Below are 22,003 nucleotides of genomic sequence, written 5' to 3' on the forward strand. Positions count from 1 at the left end.
TTTGCCTTTTCTTTCTGCTGTTGTTTCTGTGTTGTTTTAAATCATCATGCTATTAGCCTCATGGATTATGACATTTGATTTCTGTGGCTACTGATTTCAAGTCTATGCCACATATCCATGATTTCTAACTATGAAGTTAACATAAGGTGAACTTGAGGAAATACTTGATAAATGTGATTTTTTTTTTATGTAACATAACACAAATTTACTACTTTACAATTTTGTGGGCTAGAGGTCCAGAACAGGTAAAATCAACCTGTCAACAAGGACAGTATTCCACCTAGAGGCTCTGGGAAGAACTCATTTCCTGCTTTCACAACTTCTAGAGGGATACCCATGTTCCTTGAATTAAGGCTGTCCTCCATCTTCAAGGCCAGTGGGGTTGCATCTTTCTGACCAGCCTTCCATGGTCATATTTGCTGCTGAAGTTTCTCTCTCTTTTAAGGGCTCTTGTGATTCAATGGGACCCACCTGTGTAATTCAGGATTCTCTCTCATTTCCAGATCCTAAGTTAGTCACATCTGTCAAAGCCCCTTTGCCACATAAGGCAACATTCTCAGGTTGTGGAAATTACGATGTGAGTGTCTTAGAGGGAGGGGGAGATTACCCTGCCTACCATAGTATGGAAATACCTAGTGCAGGATTTCACTCAGAGAAAGTGGTTTTCAAATGTGCCCATGATTTGTTACAAGTCTTAAGAAACGTTCACTTGGGTATTTTAAAGGGAAGAGTTATAAATTCTATGGATTAGCATTTAAGATTGGTACTAATTACAATTTTTTTTAATTAAAAAATCTCCAGTGTTAATTATGATTCTACATACTAGAGCACTAGAGTTCCTTACTCAATAGCTATTAACTACTTATCTACAAGTCTAGAGGAATTATTGAAAGATCTGAATCTCATTTATTATACATTTTAGTATCATTTCCCTGTCAAATTTTTATATTAAAAGATTTCTCTCATTTATTGCTTCATGATGAACAAATTATATAATTAATAAAAGTTTGAGATATATGTTATCTAAAGTCTCAAGTTGGGTGTTACACCAGTTAGGAATTTATTAAGCTACAAGTAACACCAGCTCAGTTTATAGTGCCTTAAAAGAATTGGCATTTATATTTGATACATCACAAAAGCCCTGGGAGTAGTGTTTTGATGGTGAAAGGATCAAAATCTCTTAATATTTCCTTAATCGTGACACTTCTTGGTCAATAGTGGGGTACTGCTGTTTCAAACATCACATATGTGTTTAACATAAGGGGAAAGTGTTGTCTCTTTCTGAGCCCTTTTATCAGGAGGGGAAAGGTCTCCCAGGAACATCTCCATACATCTCATTTGCCAGGGATAAGTCACATGTCCAAGGGGAGCTGGGAAATTCTCAGTGGATGGTCATGATTGGTTTTGTCCAATCATAATCTGTCACTTTGGGTTAGAAGGCAGATACTGTATTTGCATAGGATGGACTAATGACAAACACAACAAATAAAGTATCAGGAATTTTATCTGCTGATGGTTGAATCCAAAATTATACCCTTTATAGAACATCACCTAACAGCATTATAGGGGGCAATCACCATCATCTAATTTTAGCTTCACTGCATGTTATATATTTGAAAAATCTTAACATGAAAATGTGTATCAGCTTGACACAGGGTTTGACAGAAAAAGTAAATGCCAAAGCTGAAAAATAGACCATCATCTCTCAAAAGAATTCATTTTTCCTGTGAGAAGAGACCAAAACTAATAATGCATATTTATTTTGCAAGATAATTTCAGGGACTATATCTCAAAATGTCTCAAGTACTTTTAGTTGAGATATTCTGTTTCAAACATCTGGTGCTACATTTGCAATTCTGTTACACTTGGAACACAGACTTTTCATTTCACTATAAATTCTGATGGGTGTACCTTCCTTTCATTTCAGTTTAATAAATTTATGAAATGAAAGTATCTTTTCCTCTACAGATAAACGCAGTCTTTCTTTACTAAACTTTCATACACTATGTAATGTAGTAATAGCTAATATTTGTTTTTACTGACCATATGCTAGGCATGGTATTGGCTCATTTTATACTGACACTAATTCACTGTGATACACCCTTTAGATGTTAGCTTTATAGTTAAGTAAGTGAGGCACAGAGAGATTTAGTATCTTTCCTAGTTTTTTAAAATTTTATTTTATTATTATTATTATTTTACTTTACAATATTGTATTGGTTTTGCCATACATCAACATGCATCCACCATGGGTGTACACATGTTCCCCATCCTGAACGCCCCTCCCACCTCCCTCCCTATACCATCCCTCTGGGTCATCCCAGTGCACCAGCCCCAAGCTTCCTGTATCCTGCTTTTAACCTGGACTAGCGATTCATTTCTTATATGATATTATACATGTTTTAATGCCATTCTCCCAAATCATCCCCCCCTCCCTCTCCCACAGAGTCCAAAAGACTGTTCTATACATCTGTGTCTCTTTTGCTGTCTTGCATACAGGGTTGTCGTTACCATCTTTCTAAATTCCATATATATGTGTTAGCATACTGTATTGGTGTTTTTCTTTCTGGCTTACTTCACTCTGTATAATAGGCTCCAGTTTCATCCACCTCATTAAAACGGATTCAAATGTATTCTTTTTAATGGCTGAGTAATATTCCATATACCACAGCTTTCTTAGCCATTCATCTGCTGATAGACATCTAGGTTGCTTCCATGTCCTGGCTATTATAAACAGTGCTGCGATGAACATTGGGGTACACGTGTCTCTTTCAATTCTGGTTTCCTCGGTGTGTATGCCCAGCAGTGGGATTGCTGGGTCATAAGGCAGTTCTATGTCGTTTTTTAAGAAATCTTCACACCGTTCTCCATAGTGGCTGTACTAGTTTGCATTCCCACCAACAGTGTAAGAGGGTTCCCTTTTCTCCACACCCTCTCCAGCATTTATTGCTTGTAGACTTTTGGATCACAGCCATTCTGACTGGCGTGAAATGGTGCCTCATTGTGGTTTTGATTTGCATTTCTCTGATAATGAGTGATGTTGAGCATCTTTTCATGTGTTTGTTAGCCATCTGTATGTCTTCTTTGGAGAAATGTCTATTTAGTTCTTTGGCCCATTTTTTGATTGGGTCGTTTATTTTTGTGGAATTGAGCTGTAGGAGTTGCTTGTATATTTTTGAGATTAGTTGTTTGTCAGTTGCTTCATTTGCTATTATTTTCTCCCATTCTGAAGGCTGTCTTTTCACCTTGCTTATAGTTTCTTTTGTTGTACAGAAGCTTTTAATTTTAATTAGGTCCCATTTGTTTATTTTTGCTTTTATTTCCAATATTCTGGGAGGTGGGTCATAGAGGATCCTGCTGTGATGTATGTCAGAGAGTGTTTTGCCTATGTTCTCCTCTAAGAGTTTTATAGTTTCTGGTCTTATGTTTAGATCTTTAATCCACTTTGAGTTTATTTTTGTGTATGGTGTTACAAAGTGTTCTAGTTTCATTCTTTTACAAGTGCTTGACCAATTTTCCCAGCACCACTTGTTAAAGAGATTGTCTTTTCTCCATTGTATATTCTTGATTCCTTTGTCAAAGATAAGGTGTCCATAGGTACATGGGTTTGTCTCTGGGCTTTCTATTTTGTTCCATTGATCTATATTTCTGTCTTTGTGCCAGTACCATACTGTCTTGATGACTGTGGCTTTGTAGTAGAGCCTGAAGTCAGGCAGGTTGATTCCTCCCGTTCCATTCTTCTCTCTCAAGATTGTTTTGGCTATTTGAGGTTTTTTATATTTCCAGACAAATTGTGAAATTATTTATTCTAGCTCTGTGAAAAATACCGTTGGTAGCTTGATAGGGATTGCATTGAATATATAGATTGCTTTGGGTAGTATACTCATTTTCACTATATTGATTCTTCCGATCCATGAACATGGTATATTTCTCCATCTATTAGTGTCCTCTTTGATTTCTTTCATCAGTGTTTTATAGTTTTCTATATATAGGTCTTTAGTTTCTTTAGGTAGATATATTCCTATGTATTTTATTCTTTTAGTTGCAATGGTGAATGGAATTGTTTCCTTAATTTCTCTTTCTATTTTCTCATTATGCTCAGTTCAGTTCAGTTCAGTCACTCAGTCATGTCTGACTCTTTGCCACTCCATGAATCACAGCACGCCAGGCCTCCCTGTCCATCACCAACTCCCGGAGTTCACCCAGACTCACGTCCATCAAATCATTGATGCCATCCAGCCATCTCATCCTCTGTCATCCCCTTCTCCTCCTGCCCCGAATCCCTCCCAGCATCAGAGTCTTTTCCAATGAGTCAACTCTTCGCATGAGGTGGCCAAAGTACTGGAGTTTCAGCTTTAGCATCATTCCTTCCAAAGAAATTCCAGGGCTGATATCCTTTAGAATGGACTGCTTGGATCTCCTTGCAGTCCAAGGGACTCTCAAGAGTCTTCTCCAACACTACAGTTCAAAAGCATCAATTCTTCGGCATTCAGCCTTCTTCACAGTCCAACTCTCACATCCATACATGACCACAGGAAATACCATAGCCTTGACTAGATGAACCTTTGTTGGTAAAGTAATGTCTCTGCTTTTGAATATGCTATCTAGGTTGGTCATAACTTTCCTTCCAAGGAGTAAGTGTCTTTTAATTTCATGGCTGCAGTCACCATCTACAGTGATTTTGGAGCCCCCCAAAATAAAGTCTGACACTGTTTCCCCTGTTTCCCCATCTATTTCCCATGAAGTGATGGGACCGGATGCCATGATCTTCGTTTTCTGAATGTTGAGCTTTAAGCCAACTTTTTCACTCTCCTCTTTCACTTTCATCAAGAGCCTTTTTAGTTCCTCTTCACTTTCTGCCATAAGGGTGGTGTAATCTGCATATCTGAGGTTATTGATATTTCTCCCAGCAATCTTGATTCCAGCTTGTGCTTCTTCTAGTCCAGCGTTTCTCATGATGTACTCTGCATATAAGTTAAATAAGCAGGGTGACAATATATAGCCTTGACGTACTCCTTTTCCTATTTGGAACCAGTCTGTTGTTCCATGTCCAGTTCTAACTGTTGCTTCCTGACCTGCATACAGGTTTCTCAAGAGGTAGATCAGGCGGTCTGGTATTCCCATCTCTTTCAGTTAGTGAAAAGTGGAGCTAGATTTCAACATGGGTTCTCTGGCTCTAGAGCCCACATTCTTAACCACCATCCTAGAGAGATTTTGTTTATTCTGCTTCCTTGAAGGCAGTATACATTGCTTTTTTTGGTCAGGGTCACCGTTTTTAATGATTCCATCAAAGCAAGCTTGTATCTAACTTTTAAAACTGATTGACTTGTAATTTTAGTTACTTATTTTAAAACCTTTTTATTTGGTTTAACTTCAAACTTTGAAAAGGATAAAAGAATAGGGCAATACATTTCATCCTGATTCTTTGAATGTTAACATTACTTTGCCAACAAAGGTCCATCTAGTCAAGGCTATGGTTTTTCCTGTGGTCATGTATGGATGTGAGAGTTGGACTGTGAAGAAGGCTGAGCACTGAAGAATTGATGCTTTTGAACTGTGGTGTTGGAGAAGACTCTTGAGAGTCCCTTGGACTGCAAGGAGATCCAACCAGTCCATTCTGAAGGAGATCAGCCCTGGGATTTCTTTGGAAGGAATGATGCTAAAGCTGAAACTCCAGTACTTTGGCCACCTCATGTGAAAAGTTGACTCATTGGAAAAGACTCTGATGCTGGGAGGGATTGAGGGCAGGAGGAGAAGGGGATGACATAGGATGAGATGGCTGGATGGCATCACTGACTCGATGGACATGAGTCTGAGTGAACTCTGGGAGTTGGTGATGGACAGGGAGGCCTGGCGTGCTGCGATTCATGGGGTTGCAAAGAGTCGGACACGACTGAGCGACTGAACTGAACTGAACTGAACATTTTATTATTTATTAACCTTTCTTCTTTCCTCCCTACCCATTCCTGCCCCTCCCCTCCCCTCTTTATTTCTTCCTATTTCCCTATATACCTATCCATCCATCATCTCACTGGGTAGAAATTAGTCATATGACCAAGCCAGAAATGCTGAGAAATCTAGTCTTCTTTCTGGGTAACCTTATATTTTGCTAAATTTTGAAATGTTTTATTATTTAGATAAAAGAAGGGGAGAGTGGCTATTTGAAATTCTCAACCAGGGTAATAATATCTGTATTATAAGTTTTTCTTTTAGATTAGATGAGTGATATGTTCCATGTACCGTGATAATACATACACATGTGTCCAGTATACATATGTAGTACATGTCCAGTACACATTATCTATTAATAATATTGATATTAATGAATATTCATCTTAAGAAAGCACTAATTTATTATATTTTCCCATGTTCTGTTTTATATTATTCTTGATGTCTACCTATCACTTTAAGGCATGGTATTGATGTTTGGCCTGGAGAAGGAAATGGCAACCAACTCCAGTACTCTTGCCTGGAAATTCCCATGGATGGAGGATCCTGTTAGGCTACAGTCCATGGGATCACGATTGATGTTTGAGGATCATAAAAGTATACTCTGGAGATTTTATACCAGAAAAATCACCATGTATCTTAACATGGTCTAAAGTTGAAAAGACAGTGTAGTTTCACTGAGCTTCACAAAGAAGTCGTTCTTAAAGTCTATCAGTATAATCAGATATAAAGTAAGTGTTTCAAATTATTTATCCATTTTACTTATATATCAGGTCCTACTTTGCAGAGGAGGAGACCTTTACTTAACTTGTACATTTCCATTCATAATGCCTATTGGCCTGAGGTAGACTTTTCTCTGGAAAACCAGGACTTCTTGTTTCTGCAGTTTAATTGGAGTGCTGACCTCAAAATATAAAAGTGAGGTATGATAATTTTTTAAAAATGTAATAAACTCACAGATGGCACAACATTGACCCGATGAGATTTATCTTTCTGATAACCAGCTTAAGAGATGAAGTTGAGTGACTACTTGAAAGAGAGGGCTCATGGTTCATAAATGTGAAGAAGTCATTCATCAATTTTCTGGGAGACCTGTTAACATCTAGTCTCTAAATTTCAATGAAAAACATTTAGCAGCTGATTTCTAATAAAATATTTCCAATTATCAGGGGTCCACTAGTGTTCATGCAGATATCAGTTATGAGACTGTAAAATAATACATATCTATATGTATATATGTGAGTGTATAAATAATATATATGTATGTATATGTATAATATCTAATTTTAAATATCAGAAAGAGTGACTTAAGCATAAGTGTGTTTCATTAATTAAGGACTTACTTTCCTAGGGACTATGCTACACTTTGAGGGCCTTTGATGTGTTGAGAATCTTTACGAACAATTGCCTAGGGATATAATGCTCTTGTGAAGATGGAGAGATGAGGCCTTTAATTGAAAAATAAAATACTGAATTTAATCACTGAATGCATTTTGTCAGTAAATAATTGGGTGTTTTATCTTGGAAAATTTTAAGGAAGATACAAAGGTCATACAGAGGTATCTTTTCTAAAGAACTGGGAAGAAAACAGTGATGGAGAAGAAATTATATAGACATTGCCCTTAAATTGACTGCTAAGTCAGCTCAGTAATTATAAATTCTAAGATCCTGGGTACTTTTTTCTCACTCTCTATTAGACTACACTTCCCTCTCTCTCTATAAAATGCTGGTACTAGGCTCAGTTTCCCCCCTTACCTGTGAAAGGTCAACATATTTGTGTGTATACACACACCTATGTTTTTGCTACTGATTGTCGTATAAGAAACCATTCCAAAACTTAGTGACTTAAAGGAACAGTGACTTTTATTTTGCTTATGAGCTTTTAATTTGTGAAGGATTCAATGACGACAGCCTTTCTGTACTCCACTAGATATCAAAGGCATAGCTAGAATTATCTAAATGCTCAGTCATCGTGTATCAGGGAGTTGACGTCGACTATCACTTGGGGCCTCAACTGTGGCTATGGTTAGAATACCTACATGTGGCCTTTCCATATGGCCACAGTGACTTTGCTTCAATGAAGAGAGTTTCAAGACAGAAAGAATCTTGCTTGAAAGCCACACAATTTCACTTTTCCTTATTCTGTTTATTAAAAGAGAGTCATTAAGACCAGCCCATTTTCAAGGAAAGGAAACATCAACTATACTTTTTGAGTGAAAGTGAAAGTCACTCAGTTGTGTCCAACTCTTTGCAACACCATGGACTATGCAGTCCATGGAACTCTCCAGGCCAGAATACTGGAGTGGGTAGCCATTCCCTTCTCCAGGGGATCTTCCCAACTCAGGGATCGAACCCAGGTCTCCCACATTGCAGGCAAATTCTTTACCAGTTGAGCCACCAGGTAAAGGAATTTTAAAAACTTATTTTAAAGCCAGAACAATGGCATGCTACAAATGCTCAATAAATAGTCATGGCTCATTTTTTTTCCTTCCCATTTTTTCATATATCTGTTTTAGTTTAGGATGTCATTCAGCCTATTATATATATATATATATATATATATATATATATATATATATATATATATATAAACTATTAGGTACTGGTGAACAAGACAGACAAATTCTATTCTCTCAGGGAGTTTATTATCAAGTACACATCTGAATAAACTACAGATAATTATTCTGGTACTTCTAAACATTTATTAAGCACCTGCTATGGGAAATGCTCTTAGATGTAAACTTTGTTTGGTTTTTTTTGTTTGTTTTTTTTTTTTGCCATTTTTTTTTTTTTAATATTTGAAATCAGGCAATGTAATTCTCCACATTAACAAAACAAAGGGGGAAAAACATGATCATCACAAGAGATTCAAAAAGTGGTTTAGACAAAATGTAATACCAATTCATGACAAAAACTCTCAGGAAACCAACAATAGAAGGGAATTTCCTCAGTCAGGTAAAGTACTTTTAAGAAAAATCTGTATGACATAATAATTATTTTTTTTTTTTTTCCCAAATCTTCCCACCCTCTCCCTCTCCCACAGAGTCCATAAGACTGTTCTATACATCTGTGTCTCTTTTGCTGTCTCGTATACAGGGTTATCGTTACCATCTTTCTAAATTCCATATATACGCGTTAGTATACTGTATTGGTGTTTTTCCTTCTGGCTTACTTCACTCTGTATAATAGGCTCCAGTTTCATCCACCTCATTAGAACTGATTCAAATGTATTCTTTTTAATGGCTGAGTAATACTCCATTGTGTTTATGTACCACTGCTTTCCTATCCATTCATCTGCTGATGGACATCTAGGTTGCTTCCATGTCCTGGCTATTATAAACAGTGCTGCGATGAACATTGGGGTACACGTGTCTCTTTCAATTCTGGTTTCCTCAGTGTGTATGCCCAGCAGTGGGATTGCTAGATCATAAGGCAGTTCTATTTCCAGTTTTTTAAGGAATCTCCACACTGTTCTCCATAGTGGCTGTACTAGTTTGCATTCCCACCAACAGTGTAAGAGGGTTCCCTTTTCTCCACACCCTCTCCAGCATTTATTATTTGTAGACTTTTGGATCGCAGCCATTCTGACTGGCGTGAAATGGTACCTCATAGTGGTTTTGATTTGCATTTCTCTGATAATGAGTGATGTTGAGCATCTTTTCATGTGTTTGTTAGCCATCTGTATGTCTTCTTTGGAGAAATGTCTATTTAGATCTTTGGCCCATTTTTTGATTGGGTCATTTATTTTTCTGGAGTTGAGCTGTAGGAGTTGCTTGTATATTTTTGAGATTAGTTGTTTGTCGGTTGCTTCATTTGCTATTATTTTCTCCCATTCTGAAGGCTGTCTTTTCACCTTGCTAATAGTTTCCTTTCATGTGCAGAAGCTTTTAAGTTTAATTAGGTCCCATTTGTTTATTTTTGCTTTTATTTCCAATATTCTGGGAGGTGGGTCATAGAGGATCCTTCTGTGATGTATGTCAGAGAGTGTTTTGCCTATGTTCTCCTCTAGGAGTTTTATAGTTTCTGGTCTTACGTTGAGATCTTTAATCCATTTTGAGTTTATTTTTGTATATGGTGTTAGAAAGTGTTCTAGTTTCATTCTTTTACAAGTGGTTGACCAGATTTCCCAGCACCACTTGTTAAAGAGATTGTCTTTAATCCATTGTATATTCTTGCCTCCTTTGTCAAAGATAAGGTGTCCATATGTGCGTGGATTTATCTCTGGGCTTTCTATTTTGTTCCATTGATCTATATTTCTGTCTTTGTGCCAGTACCTTACTGTCTTGACAACTGTGGCTTTGTAGTAGAGCCTGAAGTCAGGTAGGTTGATTCCTCCAGTTCCATTTTTATTTCTCAAGATTGCTTTGGCTATTCGAGGTTTTTTGTATTTCCATACAAATTGTGAAATTATTTGTTCTAGCTCTGTGAAGAATACTGTTGGTAGCTTAATAGGGATTGCACTGAATCTATAAATTGCTTTGGGTAGTATACTCATTTTCACTATATTGATTCTTCCAATCCATGAACATGGTATATTTCTCCATCTATTAGTGTCCTCTTTGATTTCTTTCACCAGTGTTTTATAGTTTTCTATATATAGGTCTTTAGTTTCTTTAGGTAGATATATTCCTAAGTATTTTATTCTTTTCGTTGCAATGGTGAATGGAATTGTTTCCTTAATTTCTCTTTCTGTTTTCTCATTATTAGTGTATAGGAATGCAAGGGATTTCTGTGTGTTGATTTTATATCCTGCAACTTTACTATAATCATTGATTAGTTCTAGTAATTTTCTGGTGGAGTCTTTAGGGTTTTCTATGTAGAGGATCATGTCATCTGCAAATAGTGAGAGTTTTACTTCTTCTTTTCCAATTTGGATTCCTTTTATTTCTTTTTCTGCTCTGATTGCTGTGGCCAAAACTTCCAAAACTATGTTGAATAGTAATGGTGAAAGTGGGCACCCTTGTCTTGTTCCTGACTTTAGAGGAAATGCTTTCAGTTTTTCACCATTGAGGATAATGTTTGCTGTGGGTTTGTCATATTTAGCTTTTATTATGTTGAGGTATGTTCCTTCTATTCCTGCTCTCTGGAGAGTCTTTATCATAAATGGGTGTTGAATCTTGTCAAAGGCTTTCTCTGCATCTATTGAGATAATCATATGGTCTTTGTTTTTCAATTTGTTAATGTGGTGTATTACATTGATTGATTTGCGGATATTGAAGAATCCTTGCATCCCTGGGATAAAGCCCACTTGGTCATGGTGTATGATCTTTTTAATGTGTTGTTGGATTCTGATTGCTAGAATTTTGTTTAGGATTTTTGCATCTATGTTCATCAGTGATATTGGCCTGTAGTTTTCTTTTTTTGTGGCATCTTTGTCAGGTTTTGGTATTAGGGTGATGGTGGCCTCATAGAATGAGTTTGGAAGTTTACCTTCCTCTGCAATTTTCTGGAAGAGTTTGAGCAGGATAGGTGTTAGCTCTTCTCTAAATTTTTGGTAGAATTCAGCTGTGAAGCCGTCTGGACCTGGGCTTTTGTTTGCTGGAAGATTTTTGATTACAGTTTCAATTTCCGTGCCTGTGATGGGTCTGTTAAGGTTTTCTATTTCTTCCTGGTCGAGTTTTGGAAAGTTGTACTTTTCTAAGAATTTGTCCATTTCTTCCTCGTTGTCCATTTTATTGGCATATAATTGTTGATAGTAGTCTCTTATGATCCTTTGTATTTCTGTGTTGTCTGTTGTGATCTCTCCATTTTCGTTTCTAATTTTATTGATTTGATTTTTCTCCCTTTGTTTCTTGATGAGTCTGGCTAATGGTTTGTCAATTTTATTTATCCTTTCAAAGAACCAGCTTTTGGCTTTGTTGATTTTTGCTATGGTCTCTTTTGTTTCTTTTGCATTTATTTCTGCTCTAATTTTTAAGATTTCTTTCCTTCTACTAACCCTGGGGTTCTTCATTTCTTCCTTTTCTAGTTGCTTTAGGTGTAGAGTTAGGTTATTTATTTGACTTTTTTCTTGTTTCTTGAGGTGTGCCTGTATTGCTATGAACTTTCCCCTTAGGACTGCTTTTACTGTGTCCCACAGGTTTTGGGTTGTTGTGTTTTCATTTTCATTCGTTTCTATGCAAATTTTGATTTCTTTTTTGATTTCTTCTGTAATTTGTTGGTTATTCAGCAGCGTGTTGTTCAGCCTCCATATGTTGGAGTTTTTAATAGTTTTTCTCCTGTAATTGAGATCTAATCTTACTGCATTGTGGTCAGAAAAGATGCTTGAAATTATTTCTATTTTTTTGAATTTACCAAGGCTAGCTTTATGGCCCAGGATGTGATCTATCCTGGAGAAGGTTCCATGTGCGCTTGAGAAAAAGGTGAAATTCATTGTTTTGGGATGAAATGTCCTATAGATATCAATTAGGTCTAACTGGTCTATTGTATCGTTTAAAGTTTGTGTTTCCTTGTTAATTTTCTGTTTAGTTGATCTATCCATAGGTGTGAGTGGGGTATTAAAGTCTCCCACTATTCTTGTGTTATTGTTAATTTCTCCTTTCATACTTGTTAGCATTTGTCTTACATACTGCGGTGCTCCCGTGTTGGGTGCATATATATTTATAATTGTTATATCTTCTTCTTGGATTGATCCTTTGATCATTATGTAGTGACCTTCTTTGTCTCTTTTCACAGCCTTTGTTTTAAAGTCTATTTTATCTGATATGAGTATTGCTACTCCTGCTTTCTTTTGGTCCCTATTTGCATGGAAAATCTTTTTCCAGCCCTTCACTTTCAGTCTGTATGTGTCCCCTGTTTTGAGGTGGGTCTCTTGTAGACAACATATGTAGGGGTCTTGTTTTTGTATCCATTCAGCCAGTCTTTGTCTTTTGGTTGGGGCATTCAACCCATTTACGTTTAAGGTAATTACTGGTAAGTATGATCCCGTTGCCATTTACTTTATTGTTTGGGGTTCGAATTTATACACCATTTTTGTGTTTCCTGTCTAGAGAATATCCTTTAGTATTTGTTGGAGAGCTGGTTTGGTGGTGCAGAATTCTCTCAGCTTTTGCTTGTCTGAGAAGCTTTTGATTTCTCCTTCATACTTGAATGAAATCCTTGCTGGGTACAATAATCTGGGCTGCAGGTTATTTTCTTTCATCATTTTAAGTATGTCTTGCCATTCCCTCCTGGCTTGAAGAGTTTCTATTGAAAGATCAGCTGTTATCCTTATGGGAATTCCCTTGTGTGTTATTTGTTGTTTTTCCCTTGCTGCTTTTAATATTTGTTCTTTGTGTTTGATCTTTGTTAATTTGATTAATATGTGTCTTGGGGTGTTTCGCCTTGCGTTTGTCCTGTTTGGGATTCTCTGGGTTTCTTGGACTTGGGTGATTATTTCCTTCCCCAGTTTAGGGAAGTTTTCAACTATTATTTCCTCAAGTATTTTCTCATGGTCTTTCTTTTTGTCTTCTTCTTCTGGAACCCCTATGATTCGAATGTTGTAGCGTTTAATATTGTCCTGGAGGTCTCTGAGATTGTCCTCATTTCTTTTAATTCGTTTTTCTTTTATTCTCTCTGATTCATTTATTTCTACCATTCTATCTTCTAATTCACTAATCCTATCTTCTGCCTCTGTTATTCTACTATTTGTTGCCTCCAGAGTGTTTTTAATTTCACTTATTGCATTATTCATTATATATTGACTCTTTTTTATTTCTTCTAGGTCCTTGTTAAACCTTTCTTGCATCTTCTCAATCCTTGTCTCCAAGCTATTTATCTGTGATTCCATTTTAATTTCAAGATTTTGGATCAATTTCACTATCATTATTCGGAATTCTTTATCAGGTAGATTCCCTATCTCTTCCTCTTTTGTTTGGTTTGGTGGGCATTTATCCTGTTGCTTTATCTGCTGGCTATTCCTCTGTCTCTTCATCTTGTTTAAATTGCTGAGTTTGGGGTGTCCTTTCTGTATTCTGGCAGTTTGTGGAGTTCTCTTTATTGTGGCTTTTCCTCGCTGTGTGTGGGTTTGTACAGGTGGCTTGTCAAGGTTTCCTGGTTAGGGAAGCTTGTGTCGGTGTTCTGATGGGTGGAGCTGTATTTCTTCTCTTTGTTCAGTCGCGCTGTGGGGAGGGAGGGAGGGATGCTGCAAACAAATAACACTGGCGTGCACTCCTAGTGCCTCAGCCACACTGGGTCTGCCCCTGCTCACGGCGCGTGTAGCCTCCCTGCCCACACTGCTCGGGCTCTAGGTTGTTCCACCGGGAACAATCCGAGGCTGGCCCTGGGTTGCATGTACCTCCCAGGTCCAAGCCGCTCAGGTTCAGGCACTCGCGTAGTCCTCAGAGGCGCAGACTCAGTTGGGCCTGAGTTTTGCGCTCTTCCCAGGTCCGAGCAGCTCAAGTGATGAGGTGTTTGGCGAGCACCAATGCTGCGACTTATCGCCTCCCCGCCACTCGGTTATCTGGGTGTAAAACTGGCGCACCTTCTCAGGCAGATGTTAACCATCCAGACCCCCAAGAAGTTTTAGTTAGCAAAGAAGCCTGCTTACATTTTTATAGATAATGTCTCTCTGGGGCTGCGATTGCCCCCTTCCGGCTCTGGCTGCCTGTCACCGGAGGGGGAAGGTCTGCAGCCGGCTATCTCTGTTCAATTCTTTGTTCCGTGTGCGGGCCTGGCGGTGTCTTAGGTTGGGGCTGGCTTTTCGCGTGGTAGATATCCCACAGTCTGGTTTGCTAGCCCAAATTATTTCGCTCAGATAGCGCTCAGGGTATTCAGGCCAGATTCTTACTCTAAGCGATGCAGCCCGCGCTGCACCTCCCTGCCCAGCCCCTGCTTGCTAATGGTGCGTGCAGGCGTCTGCGCTGCTTCTCCGCTGGGGGAGTTACCATAGGACTCGCAATCTTCTGAGTTTTAATTGTTTATTTATTTTTTCTTCCTGTTATGTTGCCCTCTGTGCTTCCAAAGCTCGGCATGGATTTGGCAGTGAGAAGGTTTCCTGGTGTTTGGAAACTTCTCTCTTTTTAAGACTCCCTTCCCGGGACAGAACTCCGTCCCTCCCTCTTTTGTCTCTTTTTTTGTTTTTTTATATTTTTTCCTACCTCCTTTCGAAGAGTTGGATTGCTTTTCTGGGTGCCTGATGTCCTCTGCCGGCATTCAGAAGTTGTTTTGTGGAATTTACTCGACGTTTAAATGCTCTTTTGATGAATTTGTGGGGGAGAAAGTGTTCTCCGCGTCCTACTCCTCCGCCATCTTGGCTCCTCCCTCCAGATGTAAACTTTGAAAGAGTCATTTGTGGGACTATGTCCTCAGAACTTGCAGTCTAGCAAGGGGAATAGAATATGTACAGTAACAACTATAGTAATATAGACAGTGATAAGTATTGTAAATGGAGATTAGATAAGGGCACATCAGAAGTAAAGAAATAATTAGGAACTGGGTGGTTCAGGGAAGGCTTCATGGACTCAGTAGTAGTAGAACTGTTATTAGAAGGATTTGAATATGCAGGGACAGCGGAGCCTGGTGGGCTGCCATCTGTGGGGTCTCACAGAGTCGGACAAGACTGATGTGACTTAGCAGCAGCAGCAGCAGAATATGCAGTATTATCAGAAAGATCTTCCAAATCCAGTTAGTAGAACTTATTATATTTGTCAACTGTTATACCAACCTAGAGAGCATATTAAAAAGCAGAGCCATTACTTTGCCAACAAAGGTCAGTCTATTCAAGCCTATGGTTTTTCCAGTGGTCATGTATGGATGTGAGAGTTGGACTATAAAGAAAGCTGAGCACCGAAGAATTGATAATTTTGAACTGTGGTGTTGGAGAAGACTCTTGAGAGTCCCCTGGACTGCAAGGAGATCCAACCAGTCCATCCTAAAGGAAATCAGTCCTGAATGTTCATTGGAAGGACTGATGTTGAAGCTGAAACCCCAATACTTTGGCCACCTGATGCGAAGAACTGACTCGTCTGAAAAGACCCTGATGCTGGGCAAGATTGAAGTCGGGAGGAGAAGGGGACGACAGAGGATGAGATGGTTGAATGGCATCACCAACTCAATGGACAAGAGCTTGGGTAAACTTCAGGAGTTGGTGATGGACAGGGAGGCCTGGCATGCTGCAGTACATGGGGTCGCAAAGAGTTGGACATGACTGAGTGACTAAACTGAACTGATACTGTTCACAAAAAGATAAGTTATGTCACCTAATTTTTCTAGTGCTCATATAATTTTTCATAATATTATTTTATTATCAGCAGTATTTTATATATTATACATTCTATATGAAATTAAATATACAGATATAATTATATACATATATATAAATATATAACTACCTCCCTGGTGGCTCAGATGGTAAAGAATCTGCCTGCAGTATGGGAGACCCCAGTTCGACCCTTGGGTTGGGAAGATCCCCTGGAGAAGGGAATGGCTACCTACTGCACTATTCTTGCCTGAAGAATCCCCTGGACAGAGAAGATCCTGTAGACTGGCAGGCTACAGTCTATGGGATCATAAAAGAGTCAGACAGGACTGAGCGACTAACACTTTCACTTTCATATACATATAGATATATAATCAGAAGACAAAATTGTGACTTTTGAGATTCAAATTAATTACTTAAGATTGTAAAGGACACACAGAAGGGAATAGTTACAAATTTACCTGATGATTTGATTGGGGCTTAATTATAAAAAGCCTTGAATGCCAAGGCAAAGGAGCTCAGACATCACTTGGTAACTAAAACAGGTTTATTGGTAGCAGAGACATATAAATAGAAATATAAATAGAACTGTGCATTGGGAAAAGTATTCTGCAGTAGGTGTCAAAAACAGGTCAGAATCAGATTTCTTAGAGGCATGGAATTTTGTCCTAACAGCGATTTATGTCTGAGGTGATAAACCACTGACATAATGGTGGTTTTCACGAAGACAAGAAAGAGTGGTGCATTTAGAAACATAGGGGTAAAAGTGACTACATTTGGGTAAACAATGAGAGCCATCAAAGTTGAAGACAAGATTTTAAGCCTAAATCATTATGGCATTGATACTGATATTGAGAACATTATAGTGTCACAGCTAAAATTGGGTGGAGTTTGTTTGCTTGCTTTATTTTGTTGGTTTGTTGCAGAACCAAGGTGAGAGCAGGTTCATTTCTACATATCAAGTTTGAGATGTCAGTAAGCAATTCAGGTGGGTAGATAAAATGGCAGGTGAAATTATGGGACAAAAGCCCATGGTGGTTTTTATTGGCTTATTTGTCTTCGTTTTTGTATCTCCTTTTTCTTGTAAGTTTTTTGAGATTTGGAGCAGGTGTTCAGAGATCAAGTTAGAGATCTGCAAATTAAACTTAGAGTGAAAGATGAGTTTGACAATATTGCCAAAGAAGAGAGTTTAAGAAGAGAGAAAGGAAAATTAAGGGCAGAACATTGAGAAATAATTTACTCTCAACAGTTGATTAAGCTTTGGTCCAATGAACATCATTCTAATCTTCCTATCTTAGACTGTTCTGGCTGCTGTAGCAAAATACCATGTACTGGGCAGCTTACAAAAAAACAATTTTCACAGTTCGGAGATTGGAAGTCTGCAATCAGGGCACCAGCATAGTCAAGGGACAACTCTCTTCCAGGTTGCAAACTTCTTGTTGCATCCTCTTGTAGGGTAGAGATGGGCTAGCTCTCTAGAGTCTCATCTTAAGGACACTATTCCCGTTCATGAGTGCTCCACACATTCCAGATGTCCCAGCCATTAATACCACCATCTTTTGCATTACTTATGTAACATTAATTTTAAGAGATATAAACATTCAGCCTTAAGCACAGCCTAGATGTTTTTGGAGTTATGACATGAAAACAGGTATTTATTTGTTTATTTGTCTTAGTTTTTATAGAAATAACTCTTCTTTTGTAAGTTTTTGGAGATATATGCAAATAAATGAGGATGTCTCATATGTTTGGGGAAAAGGAGCATGAGCCCATGAATTAGAAGGGAATCTCAGTACAGGGACAGATGGGGAAATATTTTTAATTGTAAGATCTTAAGAGGAATGAGATATTATCTGTGACGCTTGGGAGAACAGCCTTAGACCTATATGTTTTGGGTACTAGGCCAATTTGAGAGTGTTGTGTGTAAATTGACTGATTTATCTCTTGGTTTGGTGGTACCATAAAAGATTTATCTCTTGGTTTCTCTGTCCTCATGAAAACCACCACATCAGTGGTACATTACTTCTGACATAAAGTATTATTACAGCAAGAGCAAGATTCCACGCCTCTAAGAAACCTGATTCTCTCATTGTATTATGAGAAAAGCATGACTTAAGTTCAAGATTTGAACTTAAATTCCAGCTCTATCCTATTTAAGCTAAATTAATTTGGACAAGTTACCTTAACACTGAACTTTGGTTTCCTCGTCTACAAAATGAGGTTACTAATACCTCCTGTGTCAGAATGAGAGAAATACATAAAATAATGTGTGCAGAGCACAAAGTAGAGAGCCCGCACACATGAGACAGTAAATTGTAATTCTGATGATTATGTTGATAATGTCAGTATAGGTAGATTTGCCTCAGAGTTTAAAAATTAGAAGATCTAAGTTATATAGAGAATTATAGAATTGTGTTCACTACTTAAGGACCCTAAGGACCCTGATATCTGGATACCCCAAACCTATAAGCTGTGACTTTATTTGATAACTGGACACCAGCAATGACACCAAGAAACTCAGCAGGAATGAAAATCATTATTGTATTTTACCACTACTTTTATTTTAATAGCATTACTTAATAATTGTTCCCGTTCATCCTTTTCTTATTTTATATATGTGTATACATATGTATGGGTGTGAATGTGTATGTGTGTTCAGATATGATTGTAGTAAAAATTGTAAGGACACTGGATTTACAAACCAAAGTTTTGAGTTCACATTCTGCCTCTTCTACTTATTAGCTGAATGATTTTATCTCTGAACTCCCTCATTAGTTAAATAAAGCTTAAACCTATCCTTGATGTTACTACGAACTGTGATTAAAGTATGTAAAAGTCTTTTGTAAACTGTAAACCATAGCATAACTAGGGGTATGATTTGTTCAATCATAAATGTAATTTGTATTTATTTCATAGTGTCAAACAGGATTTTACCTAGGGTGCCCATAACACACAAACTCGAATTCTGCTTACAAAAGAAATCTGAGTATCTACTTAGTGAGGTGTTATGAAAAGTGCTATGATTAAGTAACAATATTTGAAGTGGTGTGGGAGGACGCCATACCACACATTTTCTAGTCTTAATTTGTAAGTTGATGTGTTCTGATTTTTTGCTTCTTTTGATTCCATCAACTAATATATAAGGATGCAGAGTTTTATATACTTCTCTTAGCTGGGTTTGAAGACACATGACTCACACACTGAAGTTCCATTCTGCTAGTAAGACAGTTTGAAGCTGGCAAAATGATTATAATAAGAGTAGCTCTTTGAGGTGAAAGTCTAAGAAATTGTACAAGACTGAGATAATGAAATGTTTGGCCATGATCTGCTCTTCATATGTGCCTCATGTATGGAGATGATGATAAAAATAAAACCATGTTTCCTCTTGTCCATGAACTGGTTATCAGTTATAAGTTTTGGACTGGAAAACAATCACATTGACAATTTTGGCCAGGATTTAATGCCTGTTTGATTGTAAGATCATTAGAACTACCACTTTAAGCTTAGTCATATCCAATGTAAACTCTTCTTCATCCCTTCCTTTTCTTCTCTTCTTTCATTGTCTTCATATATGGAACTTAGTGAGTTTTGTGCGTGAATTGCGTTAAATTCTCCATTGAGTGGCTTCTGATCAGGCTTTTTATATTGTGTTATATGCCATTCCCCTGTATCTCCAGAGTATCTCACCAATTGTTTTCAGATTTTGACACTTTTACGTTGTCTTAGAAACCAGTATATAGACCTGGGTTTGTACAAGAACCTGAATTTGTAATACTTTTTTCCTGTCATCACTGCATCAATTTTTTTCTGCCTATCTAAGTGGATGATAAGAGTGCAGAGTTTTTTGATGAGATTTCCCTACTTCTTTTAGCTAGGCCAAATTTACCTCCTTTTTATTTTCAAATTTTTTAATTTCAGTGTAAGCATGAGAATTGGGGGATCCTAACATAGGTCACTTGGATGAGCAGGGGTTTTTTTTTTTTTTTTTTTGGTAAATGCCACCAAAATCCTACAACTTTTGAGGCACAGCTGTTAATTCGAAGATTATTATGTTATTAATAGCATGGTCTGTTTTGTTTAAATTAACTTCCACTATTCAACATTTTGCCATGAGTCAAACTTTTAAAGATTTTTCACACAGTATAAGTAGCCATCACAGAGTTTAAGACTGGTTTAATACCTATAGTTAAATTACTGCAAGGAGAGGTAGAACAACTGCCTTTTAAAATTCATGTATTAATTTGAACCTCAACTCAATTAACTGAAATACATTGAATATCTGGCCTTTCAGGTATGGAGTAGAAGTTAAAATTTCTCAGATAAATTCATAATTAGGGGCTTGCATTTTTTTTAAAGTATATAGTTTTTCAAGCTGATGAACTGAACATATGTGTCTTCCTTTTCACTCCAATTTTATTAAAATGACTAAAAAGATCTATAGGTCTAAAACTAACTTATGTATGCATATAGTATCAATTCTGAATTATGATGAAAAACAAGAAAATATATCATGGTTTGATCAGAGACTTTGAGGAATTGCCTGGAAGTTAGCAAGAATATGAGATCATATCTATAGAGAAAGAAGAGTTATAAAAATTTATCTCAAAACAACCCTAGGAAAAAACTACAGAAGTAAAAAGGTTTCCAGTGATTTTCCAAGGTCAAAGATAATAAACTAAACAACTAATTAGATTGCAAACAGAGATGGTATTTAGCCCTACACAGGTCCAGTTATACCAGTTGTTAAATAATTAGAATGCATTGTACAAGATGATAAATACCTCCTGCCATGAACCCCAAACATCTAGGACCCCCACTTAGAACCCCATGAACCTCCCTGTGACTCAACAGTCAAGTGATCAATACTTGGCACACAGGTAGCTGTCAGGACCTTGCTTCTGTTTCTGATTATGAGATACCCAAGCTGCTGCTGATAAGTCGCTTCAGTCGTGTCCGACTCTGTGCGACCCCATAGACAGCAGCCCACCAGGCTCTGCTGTCCTTGGGATTCTCTAGGCAAGAACACTGGAGTGGGTTGCCATTGCCTTCTCCATTGTGTGAAAGTGAAAAGTGAAAGTGAAGTCGCTCAGTTGCTTCCGACTCGTAGCGACCCGATGGACTGCAGCCTACCAAGCTCCTCCATCCATGGGATTTTCTAGGCAAGAGTACTGGAGTGGCTTGCCATTGCCTTCTCCGGAGATACCCAAGGGGCAGTGTTAAATATTTTAAGTATTATCACTGCTGTGGGGTAACATATGGGAGCATTAAAGATAACAGTTGAAAAAGCTTATCTCCATTTCTGGCCTCTCTTCCCCAGCCCACATCTTCAGGCTATATCCTGGAAACTTCTTTGTTCAGAAACTTTAAAAAAGCCTGATAGCAGCTACCATCTTGGGTATAGAGTCTGCAAAAAAAAGTGGTAGAGCTTAACTGGCTCTGGGGCCTTCTCAGCAGATACGGAGGAAAATGGATGAAAATCAAAATTTTCAGGTGAACATAACAGTACTTAACATTTTTTGAGTGTTTACTGCGTTCCAGACATTGTTCTATGAGATCTACGTGTATAAACTTGATTCATTCCAACAACTTTATGAGGAAGGTTATTATTACTACTTGCATTTTACAGATGAGGAAACCAAAGCACAGATAAGTACAGTGATTTGTTCAGAGTCATAGAGCTGGTGATTGGCAAAGCTGGGCTTTTCATTTTGACTCTCTAGCCCCACTCTTACTGCTGCACAAAATTGTCACTCAGGTACACTGAAGTGCTCCACTCCAGATGAAACACATCCATGTTCTAGCAATTTGGAGGCATTGTTCACTTCCTTCCTAATAGCCAGTGATATTCCTTCAATGAATTCCATATGGGTGAAGACA

The sequence above is a fragment of the Bos indicus genome, chromosome 2, assembly GCF_029378745.1.
Source record: "Bos indicus isolate NIAB-ARS_2022 breed Sahiwal x Tharparkar chromosome 2, NIAB-ARS_B.indTharparkar_mat_pri_1.0, whole genome shotgun sequence".
NCBI lineage: Eukaryota > Metazoa > Chordata > Mammalia > Artiodactyla > Bovidae > Bos > Bos indicus.